The 27,626-nt window shown below is 39.0% G+C and overlaps 1 protein-coding gene across 8 annotated transcripts in view; it reads right to left on the bottom strand.

Moving 5' to 3' along the window:
* Positions 1–27,626, bottom strand: part of SGMS1 (sphingomyelin synthase 1) — a 310,484-nt gene that overhangs the window by 232,286 nt on the left and 50,572 nt on the right. The gene's annotated exons all lie outside the window — the stretch shown is intronic.

Here is a 27,626-nt window from a genome sequence, read left to right as displayed (position 1 = left end):
ATAGACTGGATTAAGAAAATGTGGCACATATACACCATGGAATACTATGCAGCCATAAAAAATGATGAGTTCATGTCCTTTGTAGGGACATGGATGAAACTGGAAACCATCATTCTCAGCAAACTATCGCAAGGACAAAAAACCAAACACCGCATGTTCTCACTCATAGGTGGGAATTGAACAATGAGAACACTTGGACACAGGAAGGGGAACATCACACACCGGGGCCTGTTGTGGGGTGGGGGGAAGAGGGAGGGATAGCATTAGGAGATATACCCAATGTAAATGACGAGTTAACGGGTGCAGCACACCAACATGGCACAAGTATACATATGTAACAAACCTGCGCGTTGTGCACATGTACCCTAAAACTTAAAATAAAAAAAAAAAAGACCCTGCTTAGAACTTGTGGCACTTGCTTTTCCTCCCTTATATCTACATATTTTAATCCTCATTTTACAGATTTTTAAAACTTCGAATTTCTCTTTAATCAAATGTTGTTTCCATCCCAAAATAGGTATTACTGTTCAGAAATGAGCCTAACAGAGACTTCTGGTTTATAGGAACATGTCCATGGCCTGACAAAGGAGTATACTCTGTATCACTAAATTAACTTGTTTCAAGAAAACAGATGTCTACAGGAGGCACAGGAGAGTTGTTTCTATTGAACCAAACTTACAAATCACAACATTTGAGGAATTAAATAACAAAAAAGGACTCCACTCCAGAATCAGTGGTTTTGTATCCAAAATAGTTTCAAGAGTAAAGGGATGATTTCAAAAATTCGGACCATGCAGACCACTAGCTAGCATAAAAAAGAAGATAAAAGAGAGAAAAAGCAAATAAACACAATCAGATAAGGGGGATATCACCACTGAGCCCACAGAAATACAAACAACCATCAGGGAATACTAAAAACCACCTCTGTGCATATAAACTAGAAAATCTAGAAGAAATGGATAAATTCCTAGACACATATACCCTCCCAAAACTTAACTAGGAAGAAATTGAATCCCTGAATAGACCAATAATGAGTTCTGAAACTGAGGCAGTAATAAATAGCCTAGCAACCAAAAAAAGCCCAAGACCATACAGATTCACAGCTGAATTCTACCAGAGATATGAAGAAGAGCTGGTACTATTTCTACTGAAACTATTCCAAAAACTGAAAAGGAGGGATGCCTCCCTAACTCATTCTCTGAGGTCAACATCATCCTGATACCAAAACCTGGCAGAGATACAACAAAAAAAGAAACCTTCAGGCCAAAATCCTTAATGAACACTGATGCAAAAATCCTCAAGAAAATACTGGCAAACCAAATCCAGCAACACATCAAAAAGCTTATCCGTGATGATCAAGTCGGTTTCATTCCTGGGATGTTAAGTTTGGTCAACATATGCAAACCAATAAATGCAATTCATCACATAAACAGAACTAAAGACAAAAACCACATAATTATTTCAACAGATACAGGAAAGGCCTTTGATAAAATTCAACATCTCTTCATGTTAAAAACTCTCAACAAACTAGGTATTGAAGGAACATACCTCAAAATAATATGACAATCCCATAGCCAATATCATACTGAATGGGCAAAAGCTGGAAGCATTCCTCTTGAAAAATGGCACAAGACAAGTGTATTAGTCCATTCTCACACTGCTATAAGGACACACCTGAGACTACCATTGATATTCTTCATAGAACTAGAAAAAATTATTTTAAAATTCACATGGAACCAAAAATGAGCCCAAATCACCAAGGCAATCCTAAGCAAAAAGAACAAGGCTGGAGGCATCATGCTACCCAACTTCAAACTATACTACCAGGCTACAATAACCAAAACAGCATGGTACTGGTACAAAAACAGACACAAAAACTAATAGAATAGAATACAGAACTCAGAAATAAGCGTACACATCTACAGCTATCTCATCTTTGACAAATCTGACAAAAACAAGGAATGGGGAAACGACTCACTATTTAATAAATGGTGCTGGAATAACTGGCTAGCCATATGCAGAAAATTGAAACTGGATCCCTTTCTTATACCATATACAAAAGTTAACTGGGGATGGATTAAAAACTTAGTGTAAAACCCAAAACTATAAAATCCCTAGAGGAAAATCTAGGCAATACCACTCAGGACATAAGCCCAGGCAAAGATTTCATGACGAAATGCCAAAAGCCATTGCAACAAAAGCAAAAACTGACACATGGATCTAATTAAACCAAAGAACTTCTGCACAGCAAAAGAAACTATCACCAGAGTGAACAGACAACCTACAGAATGGGAGAAAATTTGTGCAATCTATCCAACTGACAAATGTCTAATATCCAGAGTCTACAAGGAACTTAAATTTACAAGAAAAAAAAAAACATTAAAAAGTGGGTAAAGGACATGGGCAGACACTTCTCAAAAGAAGACATACATATGGCCAACAAACAGGAAAAAAGGCTTCATCACTGATCATTAGAGAAATGCAAATCAAAACCACAATGAGATACCAACTCATGCCAGTCAGAATGACTATTACTAAAAAGTCAAAAAACAACAGATCCTGGCAAGGCTACAGAGAAAAAGGAACGCTTATACACTGTTGGTGGGAGGGTAAATTAGTCCAACCATTGTGGAAGACAATGTGGTGATTCCTCAGAGACCAAGAGGCAGAAATACCATTTGACCCAGCAATCCCATTACTGGATATACACCCAAAGGAATATAAATCATTCTATTATAAAGATACATGCACACGTACATTCATTGCAGCACTATCCATAATAGTAGAGACATGAAATCAACCCAGATGCCCATCAATGATAGACTGGATAAAGAAAATGTGGTACATATACACCATGGAATACTATGAAGCCATAAAAAGGAATGAGATCATGTCCTTTGCAGGAACACGAATGGAGTTGGAAGCCATTATCCTCAGCAAACTAACACAGGAATAGAAAATGAAACACCACATGTTCTCACTTACAAGTGGGAGCTGAATGATGAGGACACATGGACACAGGGAGGGGAACAACACACATTGGGGCCTGCCAGAGAGGGATGGTGGGGGAGGGAGAGCATCAGGAAGCATAGCTAATGGATGCTGGACTTAATACCTAGGTGATGGGATGATCCATGCAGCAAACCACCATGGCACACGTTTACCTATGTAACAAATCTGCACATCCTGCACATATATCCCTGAACTTGAAGAAAAAAAAAGTAAAAATAAATTCAGATCATTGCACTAATTTGGTGACTATGCTTTTCTCTTTATAAGACATGCAGATTAAAGTGTACTCACATGTGTTCTCCCAGGTTTATGCAAAAGAAATGAAAAATTTTAAATGCCAGCAGCCAGTCAAAAACAATAAGTATTCCCAGGATTATTAATTCCATACAACCGAGGCTCAGCCAGAATTCCTCTCTGCCATCAATTATCTCAGAAACACCACAGCTACTAAAAGCTACATAAACCACCATCTAAAAAAGACAAAGCAGAAAGTTCAACAGGAAATAATTTTGAAATTGACTGGAGACACCGTATAAAAATCAAATTAAAAATGCAGACTCCATTAACTTGGATTTTGTGACTTTCCAAACTGGGTGGAGTTTAAGTCCACCTTTCAGCCTTTTCCAGGAAAAGGAGACTGCACACAGAGTAAATACAACAGGCAGAGTAGATATTTTAGGACAATCTACTTTTTAAAATTGTATACATTTGCTTGTAAGCAAACAGACTGCTTAATCACTAACTTCCTTTTTTTCCCTAAGAAGGAATCTAATCTATGCAAAAATCCTTGGTAGCAAATAATAGGCCACTGCTTCCTGCCTTTTTTCATTACCTTGCCAGGCACCCATTTCCAAATTTCCCAATGAAGCAACTGCAAGTTCTAATCCCTCTATCTAATTCGCATGAAGCTGCAGACTAGCTATCCTGAAGCACTGCTTTTATCAGCCCTACCATACACCCTTCCTGCCAAAGACAGTTAACATGCTTTGGACTGGTTTTCAAGGCCAATACCTCTGGCTCCAACCTTATCTTCTACTGCCCTTCCTCCCAGCCCTCTCCAGCAGCCAGACTCCTATACTATCTATCTCGGAACCTTGACTTACAAAGGCACACTGACCAGTCTGCTACCCTGGCATGCCCTGAGATTGTACTAATACACCTGCTTCTCTGACCCCTCCTCATCAACCTCCTTTAACAACTTTTACCTCTGCTTAAACCCTTGAACTCCTTGGAAAACTGGCTGATTCTAGGTCTGGGGCAAGCAAATATTCAAGATGAGCCTGAGCATCCTGGAATGCCAGAAAATAAGGACATACTAAAACATACACACGCTGTAAGAACTCCCAAAGGCCAAAGCTGGAACAACTTGACCAACCAAATAAATAATGTAGTATTGCATTATAACCTGAAGCATAAATTAAATATCCGTGAAGCCATACTAAAAAATAAATGATTGATTAAATAAATGGGAGAGAATATGCAAACCTCCTGTGCAGAAGAATTCAAAGTAATTTACATAGACATTCCATCCACAAGGAGAAGCATAACTTCTCCCTACTCCTTTTGTGTGGGCTACATATAGTGACTTCCTTCCAAAGGGCACAGTATGGAAAGGATGAACAAAAGTAACTTGACAGTGGAGAAACCTGCCAAACACTAGCTCAGCTTGATCAGGTGATCAAGCTCAATATCAACGTGACCAGTCATGTTGGTACTATGTACTCTAGATATAATACAATGAAAATGGCACTTCATTTCTGCGATCTTCCTCACAAAAACCCATAACCCCAATCTAATCATTAGAAAAGCTTCAGACAAATCCCAATTAAGGGACATTCTACAAAACACCTGACTGGTACTCCTCAAGACTGTCAAGGTCATGAAAAACCAGGAAGGCCTGAGAAACGGTCACCGTCTAGGGCTCGAAAGAGACATGGCAACTAGATGTAATGTGGAATACTGAATGGGATCATGGAAGAGAAAAGGGACACTAGGTAAAAACTAAGAAAATATTTAAAAATTACGACTTGAGCTAATAATAAGATATCAATATTGGATCATTAGTTATGAGGAATGTTTCATATAGATGTAAGATATTAGCAGTAGGGGAAACTGGATCTGGGAATATGAGAACTCTGTACTATCTCTGCAACTTTTCTATAAATCTAGAAGTATTCTAAAATTAAAAGCTTATTTTACAAAACTGTCTTTGGCTCCTCTCCCTCCCGTACCCCATACCCAGGCTTATAGTAGACTCTATGTCCAAAACGTCTTTCTGCTGTTCCCTTCCCTCCCATTCCCTCTGCCATCCCCCTGTTCATTGTATTCTCCAATCCATCCTCCACACAGCTGCTGGAGTAAGCTTTCTGACACACAGATCTGAAAATATCACCTCCCTGATCAAAACCCTTCAATGGCTTCCCACTACTTATATTGGCAATATATAAAAAGTTGGCAAACTTTCTGTGTAAAAGCTCAGATTTTTTAAGCCCTGCAAGCCTATCCCCCACTCTGCTATTATAGCACCAAAACAATCACGTGCAATATGCAAACAAATTGATGTGGCTGTGTTCCAATAAAACTTATTTATAAAAACAGGCAGAGGGCTGGATTTGGCCCACAAGTTACAGTGTGCCAATGCTTGGTCTAGAGAATCAAGTCCAAACTCCTCAGACAGGCACGCAAGGCATAACCCACATTATCCCTGGATCATTTAATTTTGTATATGTCTTGGTTTTATTCTGTCCAATCAATTCCAAGCATGTTTAAGACATTAAGTAACAAAAAGTCAGTTAAAACACACTCTATGCCTTCAAAAGACTAACAGGTAACAAGTAACTCAACTCATGCTTCCTAAGGCATCTTCTAAGTACTTTTTGATATGTAAGTAGACATACCCTTTAAAAAGAAGTGTTTTGTAATCAACTAAGTCTGAGGAATCCTGGGTTTGACAAGGTTATGCAGCTTTCATTGCCACAGGAATTCTCAAAGCCTTTATTGTGCATTGCGAATCTCCTTAAAGAGGGATATATTACACAATGACTCTCAAGTCTGTTTGACAACAGAATTCTTTCACATTTTTAACATCTGTGTCTTGCAAAACAGTTAGGAAATTGTTGAAATTAAGCATACTCCTACAAGGGGGACTGAAAGTTCTATTAATATTTGCCACTGTAGTAGGCTAAATAGTGCCCCACCCCCTGCCAAAAGATAACCATGTCCTAATCCCTGGAATCTGTGAATGTTATCTTACGTGGCAAAAAGGACTTTACAGGTGTGATTAGGTTAATGTTCTTGAGATGGGGGGATTATCCTGGTGGGCTCTAAATGCAATCAAAGGTATCCTTCCTTATAAGAGGGAGGTAGAGAGTGACCTGACACCAAAGAGAAGAGAAGAAGGCAGTGTGAACACTGGAACAAAGATTGGAGTAGGGCAGCTACAAATCAAGGGAGGCTCGCAGTCACCATAAACGTAGAGGCAAAGATCAGATTCTCTCCTAGAACCTGCAGAGGGAGCACAGCCCTGCCAATGCCTTGATTAAGTCACCATATTTGTGGTAATTTGTTACAGCAGCCACAGAAATGAAAACAGCCACGGTGCCAATCACAGCCATGGTGCTGTGATCTATGCCGACACTAAATATTCTTAAATGAAGTCACATTAGTGTTGTCCACGATAAGGTCACAATTAGCCTTAGTTAGCAAGGTTTTATCACCCGCTTAAGGGAAAGAGTATAATTCGGTGGTTAACACTCTGGACCTGGATTTAACCACTGGGGTTCAAATCCCAGCTTTAACATTTACTAGTTAAATATATGGCCTTGGTCAAGGTGTTTAGCCTCTTTGTCACTCAGCTACTTCGTCTGTAAATGGGATGATATTCATACAGTTGCTTTGTGGATTTAATGAGACCATGTACAATAAGTACTTAGTACGGTTCCTGACTTTACAGTAAATAAATGAAAACTCAATAAAAGAAAACTATTATTACATTACAGTATTACTGATTTTTAAGAAAAAAAATCTACTTTCACCCCAAGCTACATCTCATCATATTCTTCTATTTTCAGTTTGACAAATTATAAATCTTTACCCTATTTCTAGCTTGCAGCATTTAAAATGACCTCAGCAAGGTAACGCAGGTGGAAAAGTTCATGCCTACCTCTCTGAACCACTGCTTTTAGGTATCTGACTCCATAAATTATGACAGCTAATAGCTCCAAGACATGTGCTTCATGTGATGTGCTAAATTCATGTCACTCACTGAAAAGCCTAAAGTTACTCTTCTTGCATAGGTCATCTACATTAGTTAAATCAAAGTGCCAACAAAGGCCCATTTTCTAAATTATAAGCTACTGATGCTCCACTAGATAGTCTTTATCTTAATATTTAGTTATACTCAAAGCAGAAGATGAAATTATTCAGATAAGCCCCAATAAAGGAAAGGCACGAGGCACCTGAAAACAGAAGGGACACATAGGGTCTTGGTACAATATATGAAAGTCTTCCCAGCACGTCACCCAACTCACTCTGCACCTACAATCACCACCTAACCGTCACCTACTGCCACATCCCACAGCATCTCCAGCCTACACAGGTGACTTGGGAGTAACCATACATCATGCCTAATTAAAAATATGGGATCACCATTAGTCAAGAGGTGCTTGAGACTCAGAGCTTTGATTCCTAAAAACTTTAAGAACCTTCTATTAAAATTGAAGCATCCCTAGAAAAAGTAGTATTTTAATTGTTTATTAGTTACATACTGCAGTACTCATTGTCAGTAAATACACACAAAAACCCATTCCGGTCTGTCAGTCAGGGAAAGAGTATCCTGGAACTCACCAAAACCTCATTAAGGCCTACTAATTTCAGAAAAGCAAGCCTAAGCAAATGAAAAATGTAAATGTTAGTGATTTTTAAGAAGCACAACATATATATTTTAACTTTAAAATATGAGTTGTAAATCCAAATGTCAATGGAGCCAGGCAGGGAAGAGAGTTCCAGCTGGCAGGTATGAAAAAACAAAGGTCTCCCACTAGTGCAAGTGGGAAGCCGCCTCTCAGCCCAAGCCAGCTGCTGCTAGAGGGAGTACAGCATGCAGGAGCAGGCTGCAGCCACCGGATGCAGGCACTGAGAAGGTTCAGGGGCTGGCCCCACCACAGCTCATCTAGAATGATTGGTTTTCTGGTTGCTTTTCTTTTAAAATTCTAAAAGTCATATGGGTGAATAAATTTAGTTCCAAGGGATATAAATTAAGAAGTAAAAGTCCTTCCCTTCTACTCCCCCAATTGCTAACAGATTAGATCACTATGTATTCTTTTTCTAGACACACAAAATGTTCTACAAGTTGCTTTTTTCACTCAACAATATGTCGTGGACATCCTTCCACATCAGTACATTCAGATCTACTGCATTCTTTTTACCAAGAGCAGTTAGAGCACAGAATCTCAATGCTGGGAGATGCCTGAGAGGCTCTAGGCCAACTCTTTCCACTTAACAGACAGGGTCGGCAGAGGTCCTGGACACCTCTAACCATACAGGAAAGAAGCCAGAGCCTCCCCAAACAGGGTCACGCCAGCAGATGTCACCAGCATCATGCCCTCATCTCTGCTCTTCAAAGGAGCCTGAGCCTCAGCAAGAAAGAGGCCAAGGCTTCCCACGTGGCAGGTGAGAAGCAATAAGGGAGTCAAAATTATCTTGGAACAAAGTAATGAATTGTAATCAGTGAAGAGCCTCACAAACATGAACTCTTGTTTTTTTTTTTTTTTTATTAGCAAATATCTAGAATCACTCTAAATTCATCCAAGTGACTCAATTAAAATTCACTTAGCAGTCATATTTTACCCAGTTCCAAAATACATCTGGATTGGAGTCCACTCAGAATTGCATAAAGTTCACCATCTTCCTGCTTTGAGGCCTTAAAGAAACAGGGCAGGACCTGGCTCACAAATAAGCTGCTTATCTGAGCCAGCCAGAAGATTCCAATTACGGGGCTTCATGGGTAAATCCAGAGCTGCAGCAGTGTAATAAAGAATGCGGTTGAGGCCTCTGCTTCAAAGATCATTCTTATACAAGGAAACATTTATTAAAAGAGGGAAGAACTGTAAACTTCATATTTAAAATGTTAATTCTGTTAGTGACTCAAGGTACTGAGAAGCTAACTAAGTATTCAGACCTTCAGAAACTCCAGTTTAGCTCCCAAATATAGAAAAATCTCTCTATCTAAAGATATAAACTCCCTGGAGGCCAAAGCCTTCCTGCATGGCTAGCTTTTAAAACATTTTAGGAAACTTGACCTCAAACTAAAATCAGCATTTCAGCAAGGGTTACTTAGAGCCTTTGACAAACTATATTTCACACAAACACTAATTTCAGAAATATGTTGTTCTCTACTAATACACACAATTTACTTTATAAAAGAAATGCTTAGTCTTTTTCCAGTATTCTTTATCTTAGCTGAATGGAAAGACCATCTAATTGCCAGGCTAAAAACAGGGAATATTCCAGAATGCTCTCATTTTCCCCTCTCCTCCATTCCCAAAGAAGATCCATCACCACCACACCTACCCACCCTGTCTCTTGACTGTTTCACTTCTCTAACCCTTTGGTTTGGATTCTTACCAAATCCCAGGGGGTCCATGACAACAGCCTCCTAACACATCTCTCGGTCACCAATCTTACCTGTCTCCTAGCTGTTCCATACAAAACTGCAAGAGTAACCTTATTCATTCATTTAACAAATAACTACAGAGCCTCTACTATGCAACAGGCAGTGTTGCAGCACTGAAGATAAAGCAGTGTACACAATCACTGCCCTCAGGACCACCCCACAGTAGTGTCAGACAAGTGCTAAGTGCCATGGAGGAAACAGAAAGCAGGCAGAGGGCCAGAGAGTGCTTGGGGGCTGGGTTATTTTGTCTAGAGTGGTCACCAAAGGCCTCATTCGAAAGGGGACATGTGAGCATGTCCTAGAGGAAGGGGAGTGAGCAAACATTTCAGGGGAAGCACATTCCAGGGAAAGCAGAAACAGGTGTACCACAGGAACACGTGCCAGGTGTATCTCAGGAGAGCAAGGAGGCCAGAGTGAATGGAGCACAGTGAGCCAAGGGAACAATCATCAGAGGTAAGATCAGAGAGACCCCGTAGGCCCGCACAGACACAGCAACAACTGAGAAGTTTGTTTGGAGTGAAATGAGAACAGTGTTTCTGTGTAGTAACTCCTTTCCAGAATTTAGTGGGAAATTTATAGGTTTTGCAGAATCCCTAGAAAAATCAGGTGAGAAACAGCAAAAACAGTATTATAATTTTCCTGCTTGCTTAGCAATCAACATCGAGTCCACTGACAAGTCCAAAGCAAGCACAGGAAATGCCAGCCTGCAGAGGTAAAGGTTAAGGCCAACATTTCGGAGAACTGAGACAGGAGCGTGCAGAAGAGAAAAGCCCCAATCCAATCACTCAGTCTTCCTTGTAGCTGTTCCCTCATTCTAAGCATGAGTTCGACGTCCTGTCTGCCGCCAAGGGTGAGTCAATATTGCAAATAAAATTAATATTAATAAGCTTCACATAGTAGGCTTTATACAAATACTGATTATATGCAGTGCTGTTAATCTTTCTAGAAGATCCAAATGTTAACACGATCAGATAATGTTCATAGGCATTTTCCAGTGCTTAAATATTCACTAGGGTACAGTTCTTTGTAAACAGTACATGTAACTACTATTGAACTTAATATCACTTACTTATTAAATAATTTTTTAGATATTCACAATAATGAATAAAGAGTAAGAAGAATGTTGGAAGTATTTTAAAAAGATAACGTAAATCAATTAGCTTTTTGCTAGGTATGTTTTAATCACAGAAGTATGAAGCATCATTATTAGTCATTTGGAAAAAAATTCTTGAGCGGTATGCTTTTAATTAGTAATAAATTAGTAATAAATTGCTTACATATAGGAATAAAGATCTAGTACTGCCCACTAAATATTTAAGCAATATTAGTTGTTTATCTGAGGTGAAAAAGAGTAACTGTTTTGCTTTGGCAAACAAAAATAGCTCAATTACTAAAATTTTTAACGAAAAGACTTTTAAAAGGAAAATATGCTTTAGCAGAAGAAATGCAAAAAAAAATAGGTAAATGTTGTAGAAATTAGAACCTGATATAAAATCTGAACTAGCAAAAATAAACAAACTCTAAGAGCAAAAAAAAAAAAAAAAATGGCAGCCAAAAAAAGATTTGTTGAAGACTGTTATTATAATTACCTTCTCTCACCTTGAAATTAAGAAACTGAGTCCCAGGGAAGTTAAGCTAATTGTCACACTGCAACTAAGTGGCAGATCCAAAAGCAAACCAGATTCTGGCTCCAGCTGCAGGCTAGTAACCAACACACCTTCCTGCCTCTGTGCTTCTTCAACTGAACCCTAGGACTTCTGAGTATGATGGGCAATTATATGTTAATGGTTCAACGAACTCTCATCAACCTGATTATTGTTCTTATTGCTATTTATTTGCAGGTTTTTTTAATTATAAGCGTATTTCATTTGAAGGCACCATATGACCTTTCACTCCCATGTACTGAATCTAATTCCCAGACGGGACGCTTCCCCATCTCCGCCATAAAAAGTGAACAGGTTACTCCTGGCTGCTTAAATTTCATGCCTGAAATATCCCGGATAAGCTGCTTGGAATGAGCCAAACACTACAGTGCAAAATGGGATCTGGCATCTTTTCCTGATTAATGGTGGGGCTGGATTCTGTCAGTGTTCAACGACATGAAATTCCAAGGTCTGGAACCAAATGTCCACTGCTTTCCAGTAAGTACAGTTGACCCTTGCACAACACGAGTTTGAACTACGTGGTCCACTTATACACAGATTTTCTTCTGCCTCTGCCAACCCTGAGACAGCAAACCTTCCTCCTCCTCCTCAGCCTACTCAACATGAAGACGATGAGGATGGAGAACTTTATGATGATCCACTTCCACCTAATGAATAGTAAACATATTTTCTTTCATGATTTTCTTAATAACATTTTCCTTTCTCTAGCTTACTTACTGTAAGAATACAATATGTAATATGGATAACATACAAAATATGTCTTAATCAACTGTTTATATTTTCCGTAAGGTTTCCGGTCAAGAGTAGGCTATAAGTAGTTATGTTTTGGGGGAGTCAAGAGTTATACGCAGATGCTTGACTGTGTGGGGGGGGGGGGGCCTCTAACGCCTATGTTGTTCAACTTTATATAAGTCTGAAAGCTGCTGCAGATTGGCCCAGAAAAATCCATCCAGATAACACCTGGCAAAGGGAATGCTGACCTAAAACAGATTATGATGCTAAAGGGAACTGGTAAACATGTCATGGGGTGCACATCACATATCAAAGGCCTGATACTAAAACTATAAGAGTTACACAAGCCCCCCAAAATATTATTTTACTTGCTATAATCTTTTACTTCAACTACTTTTGTTTCTTTAAGCAACATCAGTATCCAAACCACCAACCATACAACCGCACGGCCCATCCTGACCCAGCTGCCAGAGGCATACCCTACACTGTCATTCCAAGTCACTTTTGATCAATTATCTTCCACATGTTTTCCATATCTGTAATCCTGTCCACAAAAGCAACAACATACAATAGATACTCAGGCTGCTTTGGAAATGAAGAAGAGAAAGAATTAAATATAGCTCTCTTGGCCAATTCTCTGGACACGGAAGATCTATCAAACATACACTAGAATTAAACCCATTATTGATAAGGAAATTAAACTTTAAAGAAGTAACTTCTCCAGGGTCACGCAGATCTGAGTACAAACTGTTATCCTATCATCAGGGAGGTTTTAGAGGGTTTTCTCAACAGGGTGACCCTGCCCTTAGGGCACAGGAAATATCTTCACCAGAGGGAGGAATAAAGAAGAATCTCACATAGCAAACTCTGGGTAAACACTCATGGCTTGAAGTGGGTGGCTAACAGGCACATGGGAAAAAAATATACATCATTGATGTCCCACCACTTAGGAGTTTTTAAAAACAAAATCCATTCCCTTCTAGGTAAAATTACAAGTAATTCCAATTCAACTATGTAAACAGGAGGAAACATCTAACACCTCTTCCTTATACATAGGAAAAGAAAGTTTGTTAAAATAGGAGAAAGGAAATAAAGCAAGTATAAATAAATAGCTCAGAGAGAATGTGGTTTTGTAGTAGCAACTTTCACCATTTTTCCTTCAATTTGTTGCATACACATGTATACACACAGATTTATATATATAAAATATAAGTAATGTAATATATACACATATATTACCTTAGGTAATATAGATTATATAATATATTACATTATATATTATATATTACATTATAATACATATGTAATATGTATTATATATAAAATAGACATATATATTACATGTATCAGAATATATGTGTATATATTATATATCGCATACATATATTACATAATATTTAACAATATTATGTAATATATATAATATCTAATGTATGTAATATATAGTATATGTATTATAATATATTATAATACATATATTACATGTGTATTGTACTTATGTATATAATATATACATAAAACATAAAATACGTATAATATGTAATACTTATTACATATTATATAATACATAAATACATATTACATATTACATAACACATATATAATATATAATACATAATATTTATATGTGTAATATGTGACATATATACATAATACATATACATAATATATTATGACATATAATACACAATATATGTAATATAGTATATATTAATATATAATATGTAATATAGTATATTGTATATATTAATATATAATATGTAATATAGTATACAGCATATATTACATATATTATGTAATATATGTTACATATATACATCTGTGTATATACATGTAGGAAAAATGTATTTTTCCTTCATTACAAAATATACACATAAACATAATAGTATATACATAGTTTTGTTTTTTCTTGCTGACTCTAGCCATACAATTGCCAGGTGTTAATGCCAGACACTGAGCAAAGTGAGGAAAGAACATTTGCATCCAGTGCCTTTATACAGTTTTCCTAACAGTCAGTTTTTAAAGGCTGCATTACTCGGCAAGGGACAGAAAAGTCCTGCTGTGTGTCTTAATCTCTTTATGTTATATTCACATCTTGTTATTTGAGAATTACCTCTGAGCACTGAGACTAAGCAGAGCCTCATAAATATTAGTGCTTATATTGGCAGATATAAACTTTGGAACCCATAGTTTAAGAACTAGTTAACTGGTACAATTGACAGAAACATAATAAGACTATGAGTTAAAAGGCCTAGTTTCTAAACCTTGGAGTTGTGATATGACCTCAGGAAAAATCAACATTTCTCTGGGTCTTTTCTCACCTGCTAAATGGCATGTGAGTATTTACCGTGTTTTGGGCACCAGTCCCAGCATTTTGCATACATCAACTCATTACAATACCAAAACAGTACAATGAAGTAGGTATCACCAACCTCATTTGGCAAATGTGGAAACAGAGGCACTGAGTAATACAGCTAGTATCAACTGGCAAAGCATGAATGTAACACAGTCCATCTGGGTCCAGAGCTCAATCTCTTAACCACGAGCACTGCTGGGTTAGAGGATTTCTGGGATTCCTTCCAGCTCAAACCTTCTATGATTCTGAAATTCTAAGAATGAGCTGTGCTTAGTTTGTCACATTGATGCCAATTTCTTGAAGTTGCTCAATGACCTTCGCAAGTAACAAATCCTTAATCTTTATAAATACTGAAAGATTTAAAGCAGCTACCAAAGACACTGATTGCAGACACTCACTTTAATGAAAGGTCAACTTAAAATGAACTAGAAATCCATGTGGTATTTGCAATGCTTCTTGTTTATCCAATTCTCAATTGATGTAGGAGAACTAAGTTAACTGAACTGAAAGGTGGAAAGAAGCAAGACAGAGAAATATTTTGCTTTTGGAATAACTGAGACTGGAAATTAACCACAGCCAGCTTCAAGGCTCATCAGCTGATCTCTACTCACTAATATTTCAGGTGGACCTCTCCCCACAGAGGACCCCAAAAGTACACCCACTACCCCACTCCCAGACAAGGCAAGGAAGGAAGGAGGGGTTGCAATGACATCTCCAAGCCACCAGAGAGCATATCTTCATCTGCGTTCAGAACATTTTACAAAACAGGTGAGTTGAAATTTGAGACTCTTCCAGGAGAGTATGAAAAAATCCACCCTAGTTCTTGTGTGTTTCTTTTTCTCAAATCAGCAAATATGTCTCAGGCCTACGCTTTCTTTTCTTTCTTCTTTAAAAGTCCCAGTTTCTCCACAGTTCAACTCAACTTTCACCAAAATGAATGAATTAAACTACCACTCTAGATCAGAGATTCTAGGATTCAATTATGCACAAAAATAGTTATGTGATTAAAATGCAGATTCCTGGCCTCCACACCTATAGATTATGGTTTGGCGTATCTGGTACAGGACTCAGGAATTTACATTTCTGACAAACACTCTCTGAGTGTGCGTGTGCATGCACACACACACACACACACACACACACACACGGGCGCGCATGCGCACTCGTACACGCACCCCACTACCACCATCACCCTCCCCCCACCACCTCTCTGACTGACACAGGTGGTTGGTAGACCATGTTTGAAAAACACTATTGCAGATGCTGTAAGAGGAAAGTTACATCTCTTTTAAATCACAGGCTAAATATTGTCTCCACACTCTTTTTTTTTTTTTTTTTTTTTGAGTCGGAGTCTCGCTCTGTCGCCCAGGCTGGAATGCAGTGACGCGATCTCGGTTCACTGCAAGCTCCGCCTCCTGGGTTCACGCCATTCTCCTGCCTCAGCCTCCCGAGTAGCTAGGACTACAGGCGCCCGCCCCCATGCCTGGCTAATTTTTTTGTATTTTTACTAGAGACGGGGTTTCACCGTGTTAGCCAGGATGGTCTTGATCTCCTGACCTCGTGATCCACCCGCCTTGGCCTCCCAAAGTGCTGGGATTACAGGAGGGAGCCACCGCGCCCGGCCGTCTCCACACTCTTTAGGAACTAGAGGGTTTGCTCCGTGTCCCTTTTTCTTGTGCATCTGCCTGTGATTCCAGGTGCACTCTCTGCAAAACAGACTTCCCTGCTCCATCTGCTCACTGTTTTGGTCCTTACTAGGTGAGCTCTGTCTAGCTCTTCCTGTAAAAAGAAAACCTCTGCAGTAAAGTTCCCGACAGCTTCATGAACTCATTCCTGGAATCAAACATGAGCCTAGAGAGCATGAGAGCAGTAATTTCATTCATGAACTAGTAAGTAGCTCACCAGATGCTGGCTTCCTGTTAGGCACTCTGCAGCATCTAGTGCCTGTGGCAGTACAAGATGGGCCTCTGAGTCCTCGTGGTCCGCCCCGGGCACTGCTTTCAAACCCATCATTCTATAGACAGGTGGGAAGGAGGACCTACCATACTCCAAGACCATGCCTACAGGGCGGGCAGTCTGTACACACAGGGCAAACAGTCTTGCAGCTACTGAAATAACACAATGCTGATGTATTGCTAATTCAATTACAGGAATGTATTATACCATTGTTAAAACGAACTTCTATAAAACACAATGATACTAAAAACCACATTAAATCCTCTTACATAAGAAACTCTTTTGATAGAGCCCATCCTATGCAATCAGTCCCATAGTGACTGGGGTTTAAATTACAGGAATCCACAGGCCCAGGGTTTCTGATTACACTTGCGTGTGCTATGGAATGAAGGTACTGACAAGCTACCTCCAAGTGCCAGGAGCAGCCTGGATGATGGCTCCCAGGGCTCCCAGGCCAGTCCTTACACCAGATCCTGCAAGCAGGCGCCGCCTAGAGCCTGTGAGAAACCAGGCCTCAGGCCAAACGCCATAGCCTCTCCTCTAAACTGATGTTAAAAGGCAGAACACAACACCCTTGCACCTAAACACATTCCTGTGACAGCCACATTAGCACAGACTTTAACCATGACAACCTGAGAGACCATGTATCAGCGCACTGGCTTTCCTGAATGCACAGGTAGAAAGGATTTGGCACAGTGTGAGATAGAAAACACATGCTGCAAGGAAGTGACTAAAGGTCAGGATTGTGCTTACCTTTGAGGGAAAGGGGGTCATGACTGGGAATGGGCAGAGGGGGCTTCTAGAGGGCTAGCAAATGTCTGTTTCCTGACCCGGGTGGTGGTAACTTGTCTTTACTTTGTGATCATAAATTTATGTTTTATATTCTTTAATTAAACTGCACAACATTGTTTAAAGCCACCTGCAATATGATATTACTGCTAAACCAATACTCTAGTTTTTCCTCTTGGGATCACACATCTCTAATGACCATGGGGCCAGTGAGACCACAGGCACATGAGATGATCAGAACTCAGCAATGTTCCCACAGGTGGGCATACACCCCGTAGCAAAGTCATTTGTTTATAAAGCTCTCAAAGTTACGCAACTCAAATGTAGTAGTAGTTAATGTGGCACTTTATGAGCAAGAAAGAACATTCATAAATGAGAATTACCCACAGTTAATGGATTACAATAAAATAATGTTCTACTCATTGTCAAAATGCCATAGGGCAGCAGAAAATGAGACAATGGCAGATAATCAGATTATTTAAAAGGGCTACGTTCACACTGGATGAACTTGCCCTAGTGCCCTCTCTGGTCTTCATGTCTCTCCACCATTGGCAGCTGGCTGCAGGTTTTGCCCCTTTCCTGGCACCCACTTTCTCCAGCCCCATATTGTAAGTCATTCGAGGGTTGGGGGAAGGGTTAGCAGAAGTCACTTTCTTCTTTTCCTCAATGGACTTCAAACTTTTTTTTATCCTCCAAACGTTTTCCTTTGTCAGTTTTTTATTAAACAAGCAAGATATTTACATATCATTGCCTACCCTTTTTTCTCTCTAGAGTGAGTTTTTAAGGGACACAAATTGTCTTACTTAACTCAGTATCCCTGGGCTTAGTACACAGTGTCTGGTACCTAGCAGACACATACTGGTTTTCAGAGGATGCACTAAAAAAATAAAAAATATATATTTTTATACAAAATCATATGTGTCATCTATACTGCCACTGAAGAACTTCCTGCTGCTGTAAAAAAGATGACAACGTAATCTACATCAGGGCAGTACTGACTTCTATTGTATCTGCTTGGAATAGAAAGTAAGCAGCACGCTTTGGGGTGGAGATTGGGAAAGCATTTGTCAATGCCACCATTTATGTTACACGAAAGATATGTCTGGAAAGAAGTGGTTAAGGGCATGGGTTTGGGAGTCAAGCACAATGAGTTAAAATCTCAACTCTACCAAAAGTGTCCTGGATAAGCAACATATGCGCTCTGAACCCTTCATTTCCGCCACAAGCTGCCAATTCCTAGGAATGACATAGCGTCTGACTCCTTTGCCTCAAGTTGGCTTCAGATGCCTCCATCTTCTTCCGCTAGGAAGTCAACATAATAGTGTCCAGGGTCTGAGTTGCCTATGTTGGGGGTGAGTACTAGTGGGGGTTAGGGGGCAACCTCATCAGGGATGCTGAGAAGGCCATCACTTCCTCCATCCCCGGCACCCAGTGTGTGCCCCTGACAATCAGGTGCTCCCACTCAGGACCTGGAATCTGGAGCAAGCAACACAAGGAGACAGAGGAGAATATGGAGATAACCACACTTCCAGTGTCTGGACAGTGCCATCAGGGTGTCCTCACGAGGTGACACCAGCACAATTGGTAGCTCACTGTTCCTACGGTATGGTTTTTGTTGTGGTTCTGGCAACCTAGTATTCCTTTGATAACTGCTGAATATTCTTTCAATAACTGCTTTTTCTGCTTAAGTTCTCATTTGCAACCAAAAATACATGGATAGGATGGGAAAGTTTTGACAACCTTTGGCTTTCGTAAGTGCAGGAGATGACAAAAATAAAACATCAAAAGAAGTCAAGCCAGAGAAGTGGTAACTTAGAAAACAAAACTGAGCAAAGATTTATACTACAAAAGTAAAATTCAATGAGTCTGCCCCACTCTTTTTTTTTAACCTTTAACCTTTGTGTTTGTTGAAGTATGAGGTATGTTTGCTAACAAACCTCCTTTGTTTGTGAAAACAGATGCTTTCTCTATTTGCCTGACGCAGCAGAGGACACTAAAACCAGAAAACATACTGATTTTTACTTTACTCTGTTGACAGCTTCTTCTGTTTTTAAATTTCTCTCTGATTCTTGTACACTGGAAGGCTATGGGTTATTAAACCCCCTCACATTCAGTTCGGTTTAACAAATCCTTATTAAAGGCCTACTTTATGCAAACACTATGGTATGCATTTATAGCTAAACTCATCACAAATGGAGACATTTCAACTCAAATTCAACAAGAAATTCTGTAATTAATGCTGGAAAATTTTTATTTTAAATAGAAAATAGCAACCATTTTGTGAGCATTCTGAGTTATATACAGTACAGTGGTCCCTCAGTATCCACAGGGGATTGGTTTCAGGACCCCTGAAACCAATCTACAAAGCTTAAGTCTCTGATGTAAAATGGTGAAGCATTTGCATATAACCTATGCACATCCTCTTAAATATTTTCAGTCCTCTCTAGATTACTTATCAATCCTAACACAACGTAAATGCTTTGTAAACAGTTGTTATACTGGTTTTTGTTTTGTTTTGCTTTTTGTTTTTGTTGTTGTTGTTGTTGTCGTTGTTGTTTTTGAGACAGAGTCTCACTCCGTTGCCTGGGCTGGAGTGCAGTGGCGCGATCTTGGCTCACTGCAACCTCCACCTCCAGGGTTCAAGCAATTCTCCTGCCTCAGCCTCCCAAGTAGCTGGGATTACAGGCACCCGCCACTACGCCCAGCTAATTTTTGTATTTTTACTAGAGACGGGGGTTTCACCACGTTGGCCAGGCTGGTCTCGAACTCCTGACCTCATGATTCACCTGCCTTGGCCTCCCAAAGTTCTGGGATTACAGGTGTGAGCCACCGCACCTGGCCTATACTGTATTTTTTATTGTGGTATTGCTATCTTTATTGGGGATTTTTTCCCTGAATATTTTCAACCCATAGCTGGTTGAATCCTCAGATGTGGAACCACAGATATGAAGGGCTGACTGTACATTCTAGTGGTGCAAAACCAAGAAGTTCCTGGTGACCCATGAGCCAAATGCAACCCACAGACAGGTTTGGTTAACGCACATGATGTTGGTGCTTTTTAAGATTTTTAATCAGTGACTTTAAAATCTGGATTTCCATGAAAATTGGAAGATCACCTCCCCACCCCCACTTGGGCTGCCACCTGGCAATGAGGAACAGGCTCCAAGCAGCAGCTGCTCCTATTATACGGGGCAGGCGGCTCTCCAGTGTGTCTGAGTGCCCAACCTCCACTGTTATCTAACATCCGACCCACTTTGCCAATTTATGTTACCTGCACGGTCCTGAGAGGCCTTAGAGTTTGGGATTCTTGTTTTAGACACATCACAAAGTGAGCTTAACAAAATTAACATAGACACTCACATGCACACACTTATTTCAAATGCTTCAAGTTTCTTTTTCCACGGGGGGAAAAAGGGGGAAAAGATATCCCCTCCTGCTTCAATCAAACAATCCTTGGATTTCAGACTTTCCAGAAATATTAAATTTCTAAACCACTGTATTTCTTATTTCATCACTGTATTTTTTATTTAAATGTTTTTAGAAAATGACAAAATATTGTTTTGCCTCTCCATTTTATTCACTGGCCACCTTTAAGGTTTGGGGGAGGGGGTTGGTGACATTTGTCTAGTTCTCTAGAAAAAAAGCAGGTGGGATAAGAATTTTGCAATTTTCTAAACACTTTTGCTTTGACCATCACATACGTAAAATATATCAAACATCCGAATCTTATAAACAAAAAGCATCTAGTACCATAAAAGCAATATTTTTAAACAGGTGCACATATATATTTTTATTTCTTCCAAACTTTTTCTTCCTCCCAGTAAAAGAAGGAAGATAAATTTTCTCACTTTTTATTCTTAAATAGCATCAAACAGAGCTTGAAAATAGCCACCGAAAAAAGCTTGGTAAATGCATGAATGCTTGGATGAAGGAAGAATGGAATGAAGGAAGGAACACTTGAAAGAACAAAACAACATTATTTTTGGGCCAAAGGGAGCCATCAGTGTCCCTTGCTGTCTACCCTCCAGTTGCCTGAATTCCCTTCCTTCACTATGTCTAAGCCCATCCCTTCAGAATTCCCATCATTCCCATCCAATTCATCAGTTTTAGGTTCACCTTCCTAAACTGCCTTACTCTACTCAAAGTAAAGACTGAAGGTGGTGCTGTGGCTTGTGCCTGTAGTTCCAGCTACTCAGGAGGCTGAGGCAGGAGGATCACTTGAGTCCAGGGTTCCAGAAGAGCCTGGGAAACACAGTGAGACCCCAACTCAAAAAAAAGTAAAGTTTGTTTTTTTAAAAGATAGTACACACAAATTATTTTTACAACACTTAAACACTTTTCCCCTACATTAATGAGGGTAAGCAACCTACAGTACACCAATGTGTCATTTCTTTGTTGAAAAGAAGCAAGGAATGTAAGTGCTGTGAGGGGCATTTACAGACATAGTAAAGAGTGTGCAGCAGTGTTCACAATAGCAAAGACTTGGAACTAACCCACATGCCCATCAATGACAGGCTGGATAAAGAAAATGTGGCACATATACACCATAGAATACTATGCAGCCATAAAAAAGGGTGAGTTCATGTCCTTTGTAGGGACATGGATAAAGCTGGAAACCATAATTCTCAGCAAACTAACACAGGAACAGAAAACCAAACACCGCATGTTCTCACTCATAAGTGGGAATTGAACAATGAGAACACATGGTCACAGGGGGAGGAACATCACCCACTGGGGCCTGTCGAGGGGTGGGGGCCTAGGGGAGGGATAGCATTAGGAGAAATACCTAATGTAGATGACGAGTTGATGGGTGCAGCAAACCACCATGTTACGTGTATACCTATATAACAAACCTGCACATTCTGCACATGTATCCCGGAACTTAAAGTATTTAAAAAAAAAAAAAAATACAGTGGTTCAGATGTTCACCTTTTTGGAAAGGATGAAAAGTAAGGATGCCAGGGAATGGAGGAACCTGACATAGCAGAAAGAAGACTGGTTTTAGAGTTGGTAGAAAGTTCTTTCTATCCTTCCTGTATGAACCAGTTTGTTAGGTTCTCTGGGTTAGGTAGGGACTCTGCAGTTTCTTCCTGTCAAAAATCTCTCCCATGGAAATGGTGCTCCACTGGCCTAGCTCAGCATGAGTAGGAGGTAGCAAACAGCTTTACTGGTCATTTGTCTGCTTTGGTTTAGTGCACTGTGGGGTAGATTTCTTATCAGAAAACAGGTATGTCATCTCTAGAAAGAAGAAAAAACATGGTAGCTCAATTTCCCCCAAACAAATAATTTTTAAAAATTTTTAAAGAAAAACAAAGTTTTTTCTACCAGGGAAGCAATAGCATGTGGTCATTAAAATCATGGACCTCAGAACTGAGGTCAGTGCTGATTCAGCCACTCCTATGCAAGCTGGATGGTAGCTTCCCCTCCTAAAGTCTTCATGTCCCCTCCAAAGAAGCTGGGGTGATCCCTCCCTTAGGAGGCTAGTGTAAGCCTGTAACAAGACCCCAAGACTGCATCCGGCACCTAGCAGGCCACAGTGACAATAATCATAGTTAATCTCCTCTCTTGCTCATTTTCAAGGCCGCCTGCTGACCTTCTAAGAATTTATGGTTACATTTCTTAAAACCATTTTACATTAACAAAGCACTGCTAACTGTGGACCCTCCAAGGAAAAGATGTCATGAAAACTAATGAAAAGATTTTCTAGGTTTCCCAGCTTCTTATTCCCCGAGCAAAGCACTGGAAAAATAGAAGGTATTAGCCTCATAGTCTTTACTAATTGAACCAGCCTTCCTTACTTGCAGAAAAAGCCACACGAGAAGCATCTCAACGTCTTGGTCTCTCAATACCAAAGGTAGTAAAGGATGAGGGCTCAATTATGCAAACATCACTGTGCTTAACAGAAACCCTCTTCCAGTAAATCCATTATTAATTCTCAGGTCAATCCTTACAATGTTAATGATTCAGAGGAAATAGGCATTCCTTGTAGACTTCAACTATTATGACATTTTAAAAAATAATGTTGAAAAAAATCAACATAATCTGGAGCTTATGAGTATAGCTAGTGCCACTGCATTACACGTGAAATTTTTTAAAAAATAAGAATAAAGACCCAATGAGTGAAATGAGAGACAGACCCAATCAAGATCTATGAGCCACTGCTCTGTACTCATGGTGCCCTATTAAAGTCCTAATAACATAGTATTGAGGGCCTTTTGATTCTCTGCTATTTAAAAAAAGGGTAGAGCCAGGCAAAGTGGCTCACACTTAACAATCTCAGCGCTTTTGGAACCCAAGGCAGGAGAATTGCTTGAGCCCAGGACTTTGAGACCAGCCTGGGCAACATTAAGATCCTGTCTCTACAAAACTTTTTTAAAAACATTAGCCAGGCATGGTGGCATGTGCCTGTAATCTCAGCTACTCAGGAGGCTGAGGTAGGGGGATCACTTGAGCTCAGGCAGTCAAGGCTACAGAGAGCTATGATCACGCCACTGTACTCCAGCCTGGTCATCGGACAACAGAGAGACCCTGTCTTTAAAAAATAAAATAATACGTTTTAAAATAAAATAAATTAAATTAAAATTTATTAAATGGTAAAAGAAACTGATTCTACCCATCATCCTTCTGGATAAGCTAACTGCCAAGACAGTCTTTGCCTCTGGCAAGAATTTTACCAAGTCCAACTGCAAACACTTGTTATCCTTTGCTGACCAAAGTTCTAATCAAATTACTAGCAAGAAATAGAATAACCAATAGCTGCCTAATAAATTTTTTTATAAACAAATACTTTTTCCTTTAGTGTCCATGAAGGAAAAGCAAACTTAAATAAGTAAAAAGATTAAGAAAATACATCTACATGAGGCTACTTTGCTATTGCCCAGGCAGCTCACATTCCCTCCCCTAGAAATGTCATGAACAGACCAATATCAATTTCAACAGTTAAGACTTTAAAGGAATGCAATGGTCATTAAGAAAAGACAAAGGCTGAAGACTCAGAAGGATATTAACTAAGGAAAGCAAATTGGAATCGGGATACAATTTAAGCAAAGCCTGGCACCTTTTCCATTTCCTGCAGTATCTGGGAGGTTGGCACACGGAGAGTGGCACCACATGGTGTCCAGCACATCACAATATTTGAGTATACTTACAGAATAATATAGTAATATATAATAGTATGATAATAACATCTGCTGTATATTTAATGCATACTATGTGTCAGGCATGTACTTAAGCACTAGATATATCTAATGTGCATATATATACACATATATATAACAGATATAAAAATCTGTACATTTATATGGGTATAAAACCAATATTTATATATAGAAATCTTATGAATGTGTAAATACACACACAAGTACATGCACATATACATATAATCTCATTTAATCCTTAAAATCACTCCGAGGCAAATGGCATCCTCATTTTGCAGGTAAGAAAAATAGGAGTTTAGAAGGTTAAGTAACTTTGATATGGTCACAGTCACAGCAATTGCACCCAGATCTGTCCCATCTGTTTCAGAACCTGGGCTCTTACACATCACCAAAGAAGGTTCTAACGTCAACTGAAGACCAACAAAGGAAAATGAGAAAGAATCTACCACCATATATCTTATAACAGTTCTGACCACAAGGTCAGCCACCTATCTCTTTAGCTAGGAAGAGAATTGCATCAGGTATTCTCTGGCCCCTGACCACACTGTGTTGTGTAAGTCCAGGACCCAGGACAAAGGCCACCTCCTGCAGGGTTGTGTCCCTTCTTCTAGGCAAAATGAAGTAACTTCTGAAACTACCTGGAATTAGCTTTGTAACCAAGGATACTAGAGTACTGTGTATACAAGGTAACCCAACCACCACAGGTTTTCCAGAGATAATTGAGGAATCAGAGTCTATGCAGCCCTCCTTTTGTGAGGGGAAGGGTGGTAAAGAGGTAAATTTCCACCTGCTGCTTGTTCTCTAACATTCTCATCCATTTGCCAACACCTAAAAAAATTCACAATTCCTTGCCTGTGAAAGGTCAGAATTCACTGTTTCAAATGTGCTCTGCAGTGTTGTCAAGGTCTCTTCAGTTGTTATGGGAGGGGAGGTAGGAGACGGGTTAGGGGAAGAAGGGAGAGAGAGAGGAGGGGGTGATGGGAGGGACCCTTCCACCCCAGCAGCTCCACAATCATGTTTTGTACACTGAGTTTTTGCATAAGAATGTATTTGAAGAACAGTTTTAATTTCTAAAACTATGACTCTATGACTTTGCCAAAATAAATAGAAAACACTGTACTGCAAAAATGCTTAGGTTGCTTGATTTTTTAAAAACCAAATACACATAAATTGTGAATGCCTATCAGTTAGAAAAAGATCCTTTTTGTATTTATATAGTAATGAAATAAATTATAGGACCTGTCTCATCTCCACTATTTAAAACAGAACACAAATCAGGGTTTTCAACACCAAGAGAGAACCCTCCAGAAGACCTAGCACCCCTAGACTAGCTTTCCTCTCAGAACTTTCTGTCCCTATTATCACTGTTGCACCAGGGTAAACATTCTATGTACCTTGGAAGTTTGGCCCAAATCACATGATCATCTCAATAGTTGCAGAAAAAGCATCTAACAAAATTCAACAGGATGTTTTAAATTTCACCATATAAACTGTCAAATTAAGTATAACTTACCCCAATAAAATAAGGGTCATACATGAAAAGCCCATAGCTAACATCATACTCAATGGGGAAAAACTTTCAGTTTTCCTCTAAGATCCAGAACACACAAGAATGCCTGACACTCACTACTTCTATTCAATATGGTACTAGACATCTCAGCCAGAGCAATGAGGCAAGAAAAGATATAAAAGGTATCCAATGTAAAACTATCTGTTTGCATATAACATAATCTTATATGTAGAAAACCCTAAAGATCCTACCAAAAAACTGTTAGAATAAATGAATTCAATACAAAAACAATGAATTGTGTTTCTGTACACCAACAAAACAATCCAAAAAGGAAACTAAGAGAACAACTCATTTACAGTAGCACCAAATAGAATAAAATACTTAGAAATAAACCTAACCTAGGAGGTAACAGACTTGCACACAAAGCTATAAAACTTTGCTCATAAATGTAAAGATTTCGGGTATTCATGGATAGCAAGAATTAATATTGCTAAAATGTCTATACTATACCAAAGCAATTTACAGGTTCAATGCAATCCTGATCAAATTCCCAAAGATAATTTTTGACAGGAATAGAAAAAAAAAATCCTAAAATTTGTATGAAACCACAAAAGGCCCCAAATAGTCACAAGAATTTTAAGCAAGAAAAACAAAGAAAAAAAAAGAACAAAGCTGGAAATATCACCCTTCCTGATCTCAAAATATATTATGAAGCTACAGTAATCACAACATTATGGTACTGGCATAAAGATAAACATAGAGATCAATAGAACACAATAAACAACCCAGAAATAAACCCATGTACATATAGACAATTGATCTTCAAGAAAGGTGCCAAGAACACACAATGGGGCAAGGATAGTCTCTTCAATAAAGGGTGCTGGGAAAGCTGGATATTTATATCCAAAAGATGGTATTGAACCATGTCTTACATCATATACAAAAATTTACTCAAAATGGATTAAGGATTTGAACATAAGATCTGAAACTATACAATTCTTAGAAGAAAACACAGTGGGGAAGCTTCTTGATATTAGATTTGGCAATGATTCCTTGGATATAACACCAAAAGCACAGGTAAGAAAAGCAAAAATAGATACGGTATTATACAACAAAGAAAAGAATCAACAGAGTGAAAAGGCAACCTATGGAATGGGGGAAATATTTGCAAACCTTGTATCTGAAAAAAGATTAATATCTATTACATATAAGGAACTCCAAAAACTCAATAGCAATAAAAACAAATGACCCAATTTTAAAATGAGCATTGAACAGACATATCTCCAAAGAAGACATCAAAGTAGCCAAGAGGTTTATGATGAAATGCTCAACATTACTAATCATCAGGGAAGTGCAAATCAAAACCACAATGAGATATCACCTCACACCTGTGAGAATGGCTATTATTTAAAAGACAAAAGATAACAAGTGCTAGTAAGGTCAGGGAGAAGTTGGAACCCTTGCACACTACTGGTGGGAATGTAAATTGCAACTGCTATAGAAAGCAAGATAGAAATTTCTCAAAAAGTTAAAAACTACCATATGACCCAGTGATCCCACTTGTGGGTATATATCCAAAAGAACTGAAATCAGGATCTTGAGGAGATACCTGCATGCTCATGTTTATCACAACATTATTCACAACAGCCATGATATGGAAACAACACAAATGTCCATCAACAGATGAATGGATAAAGAAAAATGTGGTACCATAGGAAGATGTTGAATGTTCCCAACACAAAGAAATGACAAATGTTTCCGATGATGAATATGCTAA

This window comes from Hylobates moloch, unplaced genomic scaffold (genome assembly GCF_009828535.3).
Source record: "Hylobates moloch isolate HMO894 unplaced genomic scaffold, HMol_V3 SCAFFOLD_3, whole genome shotgun sequence".
In the NCBI taxonomy this organism is placed as follows: domain Eukaryota; kingdom Metazoa; phylum Chordata; class Mammalia; order Primates; family Hylobatidae; genus Hylobates; species Hylobates moloch.
Note: the sequence above shows the minus strand (reverse complement) of the source record. Positions and strands in the feature narration are given on the sequence as shown.